We start from the raw sequence: 12,330 nt of genomic DNA on the forward strand, positions 1-12,330 counted from the left end.
TTCTAAATGTGTGTGTGTGTGGGTGTATATATATATATATATATATATATATATATATATATATATATATATATATATATATATATATATATATGTATTGTGTTGCTGTTTTTCTTGTCTGAAACTATGGCTGACAAAGGGAAAAGCCCTGCAGGGTTTAAAAAGTGTCAGAAATGTGGACAGAGGGATTCTTCTATCTAGGTTCTCATCACCTCCAAGAGAGTTATGCAATTTGCAATGTGTTTAACTCAACAGCGTTGTCAGGTCACTGAAATAAATTAATACTGAAAGGACTTCTACCCTCGTCCTTTGACGTTGCCATATCTGGACCAGCCAAAGAAAAAGAGAGAGAGAAAAAGCTAAAAATATAGCTATTACATCTCTCAACTCATCTTCTATGTCATCAAAATCAGGAAAATCAATAAAAAGGCCATCCCTGGATCCTACAGTTAAGACCCAATGAGGAAGAAATCCAAATTCTCGGATCCAGCTCTCATACTGAATCTGATAAAGCTGAAGCACTCCCCTTCAGATCCAATGGTTTCTTCAGATGCAAAGTCTACAAAAAAGCAGGATTCGTAGGATCCAAAGACCTTAGATCTTACCTTCAAGTTACCCAGAACAAGATTCTCTCCTTCGGTGGATCCTTTTTCATCAACGATGCCATCTCCCTTTTTGGAAAGATCTAAGTCCCCATCTGCTCTGTCTACCCGTTCAACCAGGAGCCTAAGTGACGAAGATGTAGAGAGGCTAGTGAGGAAATTGCTCTTGACGCATAGCTAGTTTGTCCCCTTTTCAGCTCCTACCCCATTGGATCAGGAGACCCTAGTGTCAGAAACCCCTCCTCTGTTAGTTCCTCCTCTGATTCTAGCCCAGGTCTCAGAGCCATTGGTTCCAAGTTGTCTGGCTCCATCTGCTTTGGATATGAGGACCTTACTGTCCCTGGAACTGAGACTTGCTCTGAGCTCTTTGATCCAGTCGGATCTGCAGAGCTCTTGGACCTCTTTCTGCCCAGTCAGGTCCAAGGTGTGGCATTCAACTCTGGGAACGCCAGAGCCGCCTCTGCATGTTTAAGCCTCGGTGATGGTCAGTTCTGATCCGATTTTGGCCTCAGGGTGGATATCCTCAGAATGGGGAGGGACTATGGATCAGCAGCTTTTTTTTTTCTTCCCATATCCAAGTCTTTACTGCTCTCTGAAACGGTCTACTTTCGGGGTACTGGAGAGAGCTTTGCCTACTCCTCAGACTCAGATGATGCCTTCCCATTTGGATCCTACGTCTTCTGCTCCCCCACCTCTGCATCATGAGACTTAACTTCTCTACAGGGACAGCAATTACCAAAACCCCAGACTTTACACAAGGATGTTCCCACCTCTTCTGATACTTCCTCGGAGTCTCCCACAGAGGAAGTCCCTAAGAAGAGGTTATGCAAGAGGAAGCGTACTGATTCCCCTGAATCAGTCACTGAGGACACAGATTTTTGATGAGGGCAAAGGGTTCCCATGGTCACCTCCTGAAGATGTCTCATTCAGAGACATTCTGGAGATATTGAAGTCCAACAACCCTTCGTCAGAGGAATCTGTGTTACTGGAGGCTTTTGGTACTGGCCCATCAACTTCCTGGGTGGTCCTGCTCACTGCTGAGCTCCTGGAATTAGTCTCGCAGCAGGCCTGGAAAGGACCTGACACCACTGACCCCATTCCAAAGAAACTAGACAAGATCATGTCCCCACCAAAAACCAAGCCTTTTTTGTCCAAAGGTCCACTGGCTGACGCCATGGTTGTTGGCATCAGCCATCAAATAGGAACTTGCTGATTAGCATACCTCCGTCCCTCCACCCCAACAAGAAGTCAAGAGCGATGGACAGGTTCAGGAAGTGTGTCTATGCTTCAGCGACCTTTGCCTTGAGATCCCTGAACTACTTGGCACACTTTACTAGTCCTTCAGAGGGATCTGATCAAGGAGTTTTAAGGTATCCTCGCAGTCTACCCGTTTTGCGTGTTTCTTTATTTGGATGACTGGCTCATCTCCATTAGTGCGACCAAAATGAAAATTGACGTCTGAAGATGTGAAAGATTCATCACTTCTCAGCTGGCAACCGTACAAGCCATATGCAATTCCTCTATGAGGCTTACTTCCAATACGGCAGAAGGAACCTCAAGAGTAGTCAGTTCAGGTGTCGCCATTAGGAGACACACTTGGATGAGTCTATGCGATTTTGCAGAGCCTTTTGAGTCTACATTTGTCAATGCTCTCTTTGATGGATACTCCCTTTTTGGCCCCAAAGTAAGAGACACACTTTCCAGGTGGGAGAAAGATGGAAAGACCCTTTCTGCGTGGACATACGTTTTTCCACCACCACCCCCCCCCAAAGATCCTTTTCGAGGAATCACAGAAGGGGTGGAAAGATGTGGTTCAGAAAATCACAAGGGAATTTCCATAACACAAGTGGAGGTCCTTCCCCAAGAGGCAGAGGGGGAAGTTCAAATGACAGATGCCGCCCTCTCAGCAATCAGGGTTCCAGAGAACCTTTCTTCGGTAAACCCTTCCAGTGCTCTGGAAAGGAGGATCAATTGTTCCCCTCTGGAGGAAATTGGGGGTTGCATATCACTGCACCAGAGAGTCTGGCTAGAAATAACAAATAACATTTGGGTGCAGAGGATTATATCCAGAGGATATATAATCCCATATTCCCATCTTCCCTTAAATCCCAAAAATCTCCCCTATGTTCCACCCAGTCAGGGGGAACTAGCAGCAATTCAGATACAAAACTGTTAATCAAAAGAGTAATCTAAGATTTCCCCTCAGACCAGAAAAGATCCAGAACTTACTCAAGATTCTTTATAGTTCCAAAAAAGGCAGGGGACTGGAGACCAATTTTGTATCTCAGCAACCTGAACACCTTTGTTCAGAAAACAAAGTTTTGGACGGTCATGATTTAGTGTATACTTCCTTTTCTGGAAAAAGATGATTGGTTATGTGCTCAATAGATCTCCAGGGCACGTACTATCACAAACAGACAGTCCAAGAGATTTTTACATTTCCAGCTAGCAGCCAGTCATTACCAGTTCAGAACGCTGCCCTTTGGTCTCACCACAGCTCCCAGGGTGTTCATCAAATGTATGGCAGTGGGAGCAGGTCACCTCAGAATGCACGAGTTCCGCATGTTTCCTTATCTGGATGACTGGCTCATCACCAATAGTGAGACCAAAATGAAAATTGACAACCATTTCAGTTCAGGGTCATTAATAGTATCAAAGTGAAAATAGACTGCTGCTATCATCTCTTCTTTCATAGGTAAATATCAAACTATCAGTCTGTACACTATTACAAGCTTAGCTAATAACTAGACGTCAGAATCAAACCCTGTACTTTGTATCAGTGAGATTAAGATATTAACCATTATGTCAACTGTCTCTCCTAAAAAAGTTCTACTTGTATCAAGATTATATTACTCCAGATGTGACTCCTGGCTTAGGAGGTAAAAATGCCTTATCCATTAAGCCCATTAGGGCCTGACTAAAAACACACTCATAAGTAAGCACTAGGCTTGTTGCCCTTGCAAACCATTTTAAGCCTAATTTCCTTTTCAAAGATGAGAATCAAACCCTGTACTTTGTGTGTCTGAAGTAACACCTTAACCATTATGCCAACTCTTAACCAAAATGGACATTCCAAAATGTTTAGGGTAGGTAGCTAAATAAACATATTTTATTTCTTTTTAATTTAAACAATGACCAAATTAGTGCCCACAGTTTTAAAAACGCATTAATCCTACCAACAGGAAAAGTCACCACTACCCTCCACAGCTAATAACTTCCAACCCATGTTTAACTTTTGTCTCTGCACTAAAATTGTACAAAAGATCATTTTATCACCAAATTCTTAATTACATCTTAAAATATATTCTCAGTGACAGGAAGCACCCTACTACTTAAACTTGAAGAAACAAAATTATTCCTTCAGCTACAGCAATGCTTTAAAAGCTCTCCCTCTCTTTTAACCTCTCAGCAGGTAATACCCACATGTCAGGGATATTCAGCAAAGGAGTTCTCAAGGTTCTGTGTTTGGTCCTCTAATCTTTTCTCTTTTCATAAATGATCCTCCTTGGAACCTTCCAAGTACCAAAATAATTACCTATGCAGATGACACTATAGTCACCACTGCCAATAAAAATCCTATTACTCAGGAAAATGAGCTTCAAAATGACATCACTGCCATCTGGAACTGGCTTCATAATACATTCACTGTAAATACTCAGAAAATCTCAGCTACTCTACTTAGTACTTGATAAAAACTTCAACATGTACAAAATCTCACTATAACAGTCCTTTGGGTATTGCTCCCTGTGTTTTAGAAGGCCTTGTATTTGACTGGTAGTTCACCTTTTGTAAACAAATACAAAAAGAACTAACTCAACTAAGACTGTCATATAAAATCAAACATCTAGTAACTGTCAAAACCAGTTCATCCACAGCTATTAATACGTTATTTCCCAGAATAGCAACTTCCAATCATTACCCTTTGTACTACACAAAATACAATTTAGCTCCAAACTGCAGAAAATCAAATGCTTATTCATTTACCTTTTAAACATTGTACTACACTGAGCAAAGGGTTCTAGGGCTACTCTTCACTTTAATACACTTATTTCTTATATACTTATTGCCACCATTTCTCAACAAGCTAGCCATTAAAACTCCTTACTTATCCCCTACGTAACTCTTACTTGCTTCAGTTGCACAGACCTTTCCTTTCCCTTGATACTTGCAAGAGATCCTTATCAAAAAAGATCCCTGCCTGAAAATTTCAAATAAACTGACAATCTTAAAATGTTGAATAAGTCTCTTAATTTCCATTTTCTTATCAAAAATAAGTGCAACTGCTTCAGAGATGCAGGATAATTCCCACCTAGTATCTTCACTTTACTATTACTGAACCTGAGCCTTCTAACACCAATTGGGTTATTTTTTTCTCATGTGTGAACATGGACCCTTTAACTGTAAAGTTGCTGCTAAAACCTCTGGTACCTTAACTTGCTGTTTGATACACCTGCATCGTGACATAATGTAACAAGTAACTGCTGTTTATTGTGTGTGTGTGTGTGTGTACACAGAGATTTTATATATATATATATATATATATATATATATATATATACATATATACAAATATATATATATATTTATATATATATATATATATATATATATATAAATACACACACACACACACACACACACACTCTACAGCCAACATCTACTGCTATATTTATAAGTTAATTGTACTGATATATGTCACTGTACACCTTTATATATTACCATCCTCTGCTCATATAACCTTTTTGTTTTCTGTGTATTTTTATGCACTTTGAGTTTCACCCTACTGGTGCATTTTGTTTTATGTGCCTACTCGGCCCAGGTCATGGCTGAAAAAGGTTCTCAGAGCAGTCCACACACCTATTAAACAAATAAATATAAAGACAGACAGATAAAAAGTGGGCTAAGTAAATGCAAAAAGGTTGCAGATACGCATGGGGCAAAAAATAAAGAAAAGAAAAGCCAGGGTGAAGCAAAATGTTTGGGGTTATGGTGGCTGAATACATGATCAAAAAGCAGATTAAGAGTCCAGTCAAGTGAGGAAGAGACCAGATTTCGCTATAATTAGACCTGGAGGCTTAGAATCAGAAAGAAAATTGTGGGGGGGGGGCAGATGTTGTGGTACATAGGGCACTAATGACCTGTCAAAAGAGACAGCTGAGGTGACAGCAAACAGGACCAAGGAAACAAAAAAAGAGATTACTGGGGGGTGGGGGGGGGGGGTAGCATTCTCAAAAGCATTACCTGTACCGACAGCCAGCACACGGAGAAAAGAGACGATTAGGGTCTGACTAGCTGTGGCCATGCTAGAAAGGTACATCTCAACAATTATACCTTTAGACTAAGATGGAAGCGGAGGAAGAGTAAAATAAAAGTAATAGAGTGGGTTAGGTGTTTAGGCAGTAGACAGAATAAGAACAAATAAGGGTTACATAGAACATGCCTACATGCTCCAGTTTACAGAGAGAGAGGCAGAGAGTAGGAGCTGACAGAGACCTTGGGCCAAGAAGGGGTCTGCTAACTAGTGCAGGACTGTGCCAGCAAAGACAGAATTTTGGAAGTCCTAACCTATGCAGACGCAGTCATAATGTCCAGGTTAAGACACCTTTAGCCAACTGTGATCATGATACTAAGCTGCTTAGAGCTGCTGGGATTTTAGAAAAGTGGATTATGCTATGCTCAGGGAGATGGTCAAGGATGAGTTACAAGACTTGAATACATCAAGGGATAGAACGAGCTATGGAAATGGATCAGGACAGCAGTACTCCAGGCTAAGGACAAGGGTTCGAAAGAGAGGCAAAAAAAGGCTAGTATGGCTACATAAGAATGTAATACTAACAACTAGGGTGAAAATACAGTGAAAACAGGTGGAAGGCAGTGGCCAGGGAGTACGAGGATAGCAAAACAGAGAAAGTTGAAGGGGAGTTTGCAGAATGGATCAAGAAAGGAAAACAAGGGCTATGCTTTTTGCTTTTCTTTTTTCAGGTATGTGACAGAGCAAAGAAAGGAATGACTAAACTGGCCAGAATTACCAAAGGTGGCAAGGAGATCACTGAGAAAAAGAAAATGTACTGAATTAACACTTTTTCTCAGTCTTTACAAAGGAAAGCAATGGGAGGGTGCAACACTGGAAGGAAGGCAGAACATAATGGGCAGAACAATAGACAGGCACTAGCACAGAGATGGAAAAGAAACAAGGACTGCCCTTAGGATAAGCCATAAGATCCAGATGGGCTACCTTCAAGAGACCCCAGAATTCCAGCCAATATGTTGTCAGACTTCCTGACAGAGATCTTGAACAGACCACTGACTAGTGCAAAACTGACAGAAGGGAAAGCAGCAAATGTAGTATCCCTGTACAACTGGGGAGAGTAGGATTGACTCAGGATATTACAGAATTCTTGGTTTATCAACAGTGGCAGGTTAAAATCACTAGGATATCAACATGAGTTTACAGACATGAGGGATAATCAGCAAAATTGAGAAGTTATGTACCTACTATAACGTTCCATGTTAGTTGTCTTCTTCTCGCCGTCTTTCTTGCTGGATGGGTTCGGAGCTGATCCTCGGCTCCGACTCGGCCAATACTAAAGCTCGAGAGCTATTTTTACCGGCTCGAGGCTCCCCTATATCCCACAATGCTAGGCGGTAAATACCCAGATCTCGTTTGATAGCTAAAAGTATAGCAGTGCTGGTCTCCTAGAGACAGAGAAAAATGAAATCCACCTCTATAGAAACTACCTGTATAACTATCAATCAGGGGCAATAGAGGCGGTTGATGCTGTGGAAGATAAAAGATCCCAAGGATCCTCTCGGTCTGTCCAGGCTAGGGGGATGGAGGGTGGGACCTTAAGAAAGAAGGCGAGAAGAAGACAACTAACATGGAACGTTATGGTAGGTACATAACTTCTCAATGTTAAGTTGTCAATCTCGCCTTCATTCTTGCTGGATGGGACCGCGGTCCCTAGCACCCTTATCCTGGGTGGCTCATCGGAACAGACTCTTGAGTACGGTGGAACCAAAGTTAGCCCGGTTTCTGGAGGCCATATCCAATTTATAATGTGAGATAAAGGTATGAGGAGAAGCTCATGTAGCTGCTTGACAGATGGAATCTATGGGCAGTCTGTCTTGAAAGGCTACTGACGTAGCTAACGCCCTGGTTGAATGAGCTCTAGGTCATGATGGTAGCTTTTGGTGTCTGAGTTCATAAATGAAGGAAATTACAGAGGCCAGCCATCTCGAAAGGGACACTTTGGAAACTGGAAGGCTCATCTTCCCTTCCGCATAAGATAGGAATAGCTGGTTAGACTTCCTAAACTGTTTAGTCCTATCCAAATAATAACGAAGATGGAGATGAACATCTAGGAAATGTAACTTTTGTTCTGCCTTGTTGGAATAATTAGGGAAGAAAACTGGAAGGTCGATTGTCTGATTCAGATTCGCCTCAGAAGAAACCTTGGGTAAAAAGGAAGGGTTGGTCCGAAGGGACACCCTGTCTTTGTGGAAAACTAAGTATGGAGGACTGCAAAGAGCATGAAGTTCAGATACCCGTCTAGCTGATGTTATGGCTACTAGAAAAAGGGTTTTCCATGAAAGCAATTTCAGAGAGCAGAAAGCGGCCGGTTCGAAGGGGGGGGAGAATCAAGGAGGCTAGAACCAAATTTAAGTCCCACTGAGGTGGGGGGTCTCTAATTGGGGGCTTGAGCAAAAATATACCTTTTAGAAAGGCTTTGCAAAGTTTATGAGACATGATGCTGGAGTCTGAAAAGCCTACATGGAAATTAGATATAGCCGCCAATTGTACTCTAATAGTAGACGAAGAAGAACCTGAGTGAAAAAGTTCAGCCAGGAAGTCTAGTATAGACTGGATAGGTGCAGTGAAAGGGTCTATGTTATTAGTTGCTGCCCAGAAGGAAAAATGTTTCCACTTGCTATTGTAAATCCTTCTTGTAGAAGACTTGTGGGAGGCTATAAGGATGTTACGGACCGAATGGGAAATTAAAGGAAGTCTGGCTAGGGTAGGAAGCAGAGCAACCAAGCTGTGAGGTTGAGAGATAGGAGGGAGGGGTGCAGCTGACCCGATTGATGGGTCAAAAGATCTGGCAGTGGATCCAGATGCCAAGGCTGCTCCAACAGAAACCGGTGAAGGAACGGAAACCATATCTGACAAGGCCAGTAAGGGGCAATGAGGATCATGTCGACTCTCAATGCGGTAGCTTTCTGAATTACTTGAGAGATCAGTGGAAAGGGGGGAAAGGCATACAGAAGTCCCTGGGGCCAATCGTGGACTAGAGCGTCCCTGGCGGGTTGACCTGGTAGGGGAAAAGAGGGTGAAGAAATCGTGACACTTGCTGTTTTGGGGAGTAGCAAAAAGATTGCAGCAAGGTCGGCCCCATCTCTGAAAAATTTCTTCCAGCACTGACTGTTGAGAGACCACTCGTGTGGCATGAGTATGGCCCTGCTCAACTTGTCCACTATCACGTTGGACTTCCCGGGGATGTGCATTGCTATCAGAAACCGCTGAGATGAGATCGCCCACTGCCAAAGTCTGAGTGCCTCTCGACATAAGGGATAAGACTTGGTTCCGTCCTGTTTGTTGATGTACCATATTACAGATATATTGTCTGTCTGAATTGCAATAGTCCCGGTGGGAAGAGAGTGCTGAAGGGCTTGCAACGATAAAAGTACTGCTCTCATCTCCAGGACATTTATGTGCAAATGGCTTTCGAAAGGTTGCCATGTGCCCTGGACCATCCTGCCCTGACAATGCCCCCCCCCACCCGATCAGGGAGGCGTCCGTTGTCACCATGGCAACCGGGGGGGGCGAAGGATCTGCCCTGAAGAACTTGAGGGGAGGTCGTCCACCAAGATAGATGCTTCTTGCATGATTGGGTCAGCAGAATACTGTGAGACACTGAGAGCTGTTGGAAGGACCACTGAGAAAACAGCATCCACTGGAGGATCCGCATGTGAAAGCGGGCTAGGGGAAGAAGTGTAATGGCAGCTGCCATGAGACCTAAAACCTTCAAGACAAACCTGGCTTTGATCCTGTCGCACTGAAGAAGAATGTGAACATGTTTGTGGATATCTGATACTCTTTGCTCTGTTAGCTTTGCGGAAAGATGAATTGTGTCTAAGGTGGCGCCTATAAAGGTAATAGCCTGACAAGGCAACAAGGCAGATTTTTCAAAATTTATGGAAATGCCTAGAGCTTGACAAGTATGAATGGTGTAGTCTCTGGATATGAGAAGTTGATGCCTGGTGGTAGCGGTAAGGAGCCAGTCGTCTAAATATGGAAACACCTGGAATCCTTGTCGTCTCAGATGGGCCGTGACCACTGCCATGCATTTGGTGAACACTCGGGGGGCTGTAGTGAGACCAAAGGGCAGGGACCTGAACTGATAGTGACTGGCTCCCAGCCGGAAGCGGAGGAACCTTCTGGAGCGTCTGTGCATCTTGATATGATAGCACGCATCCTGAAGGTCTATTGAGCACATCCAATTGTCCTGACCCAAGAAGGGTAGAATGGACTGAAGTGTGACCATCCGGAATTTTGTTTTGTTTACAGACTTGTTTAGTCTGCTGAGATCCAATATCGGTCTCCAGTCCCCTGTCTTTTTTGGAACCAAAAAGTATTTGGAGTAGATTCCGGATCCTTGCTGGTCTGCCGGGACTGGCTGGATAGCTATTTTTGACAGCAGCTTTGATATTTCTAGCGCTGCTTGTTCCCTTATACCAGGTGGAACGTCTGGAAGGGGCCCTTTTGGTTGAGATGGGATGTGGACAAAGGGAATTTTGTAACTCTCGGATATAATCGACTGTACCCATTTGTCTTAAGTGAGAGAAAGCCAGGCTTCTGGATACAGTGATAATCTTCCCCCAACTGCCTCCGAAGGTGGACAGTCGGGCAGCTCCTCAGGGATGCTGAAAAGGTTTGTCAGAGAGAGACTCTGCTACCTTGATTTTGCGGACCCCCCCCTGCCCCTAGGGCGGCGTCTATTGTTGTTCCCCCCTCTGCCTCTAGAGGGGAACTGACTCCGTGCATCAGGCGAGACTCCCTGTGATTTGCGGAACCACATCCCCCCCCCCCCTTCTGACCCTTGGGATACGGTCTAGAAGGGGTAGAAAACCGGACTCCCACGGCAGAGAGAGTCTTGCCATCCTGTTCACACCTAGTCAACGTGTCCTTCACCTGAGGTCCAAACAACGCTGAACCATCAAAAGGGGAATTGGTGAAGGATGCCTTGAAAGGGTCCACAAAGTTACAAAGCCGCATCCAGGTGTGACGTCGCAAAGTTACACCTGTGCCAACGGCCCTACTCGCCCCATCAGCCGCATAGGAAATAAGCCGCATGGAGGAGTTGACGATTGAATTCAGGCTTGCCAACTGGGAGTTCATTTTGTCTCGAAACCCCTCAGTTGTTGGATCCTGTAAAGCATCACCCATTTCCTTGAGCATATCTCTCCGAAGACGGGTGAAGTGACACAAGTAGTTCAGCGAACGCATAGCAAAGGTCGCTGAGGAGAACATCCGCTTACCGTACCTATCCATAGTCCTAGATTCCTTATTAGGAGGATGGATAGGTACCGAAGGATCGGCTAATTCCTTCTTAGTGGCTGCGGCCACCACCATAGCATCAACAGAGACGCCCTTGGATAAGAATTCTTTGTCCGTAGGAGCTGTAATAAACTTGGACGGCCTTCGTGGGGTAGGTTCCACCATATCAGGGGCTGTCCACGCCTTCCTTGCCACCACATCCATGAGGGGGTCAAAGGGAGGAGATACCCAGGAGGTGGAGGGGCAAGAGCCAAAAGCCTCAAGGTAGACCGACTCGTCCTCTGAAGGGTTAAGGGTGGACCAGTTCCCCCTCTGTCTAAGGATCTCAAGGATGTCTGAAAAGGAGACATCCTCAGAGGAGGACCGTGGGGACCCTTCCGACTCATCCAAGTCGGTATCTGAGGTGATAGACTCTGGGGAGTCAATATGCTTCCTCTTGCATTGTTTCTTCCGAGGTGGTTCCCCTGAAGGATCAGGAGAAGCAGCGGAAGAGGAGGATATTCCCAATGGAGAAACTTGAGACGTTGGCTCTCTACGGTCTGGGACGAGAGGGTGGGTAGAGACCATCGCAGGCACTGTAGAGGGAGGAGCTGAGGGAGCCGACCGTGGAGCAGACACCGGGTCTAGCACGCTCCGCATGACCTTGAAGGCGCCCTGATCAGGCGGGGCCGAAGATCCCCGCTCCGAAGAGACGAGGACTCCTCCCGGCACCGAAAGGGATGGCTCCGAGGCCGATGTCGGGGCCGAGCTCACCAGCGCCGAAGCTCTGAGAGGGAGAACGGGCTCGGACAAGGGTCCGATGCCACTCGCCCCCTCGGAGCCGACGAGGGAAGCCCGGTGCCCAAATCCCTCCAAGGAGGAGATCAGAGCCGATGACGGAGCCGAAAGTGGAAGTATCGGCTTCCAAAGCACTGACAGTCACGGCTCCCAGAAGCTCTGGCTCCGAACTCATGGGAATCGGAGGAGGAACTGAGGAAGGGATGGGTATAGCCACTGACCGTTGGGTAGGGCTATGCAGTATTTGGGCCAGTGCCTGGGACTTGAGAAGTCTGCTCACCACCCTCTTTAAGTCATGGTCGGACAGTCTGGAGGACCGGGAGGAGTGGGGACCTATGGCTCCTCTCTGATAAGAGTGGAGATCCTGGGGCCGAGTGGATAGAGCCAATGGATGGG

General features: G+C 45.1%; 1 protein-coding gene across 2 annotated transcripts in view; it reads right to left on the bottom strand.

Annotated features, from left to right (window-relative positions):
• The window catches only part of RSPRY1 (ring finger and SPRY domain containing 1), a 1,565,455-nt gene that overhangs the window by 341,645 nt on the left and 1,211,480 nt on the right, over positions 1 to 12,330 (bottom strand). The gene's annotated exons all lie outside the window — the stretch shown is intronic.

Source organism: Protopterus annectens, chromosome 8.part0 (assembly GCF_019279795.1).
Source record: "Protopterus annectens isolate FY-2018-M chromosome 8.part0, PAN1.0, whole genome shotgun sequence".
NCBI classification, from domain to species: domain Eukaryota; kingdom Metazoa; phylum Chordata; order Ceratodontiformes; family Protopteridae; genus Protopterus; species Protopterus annectens.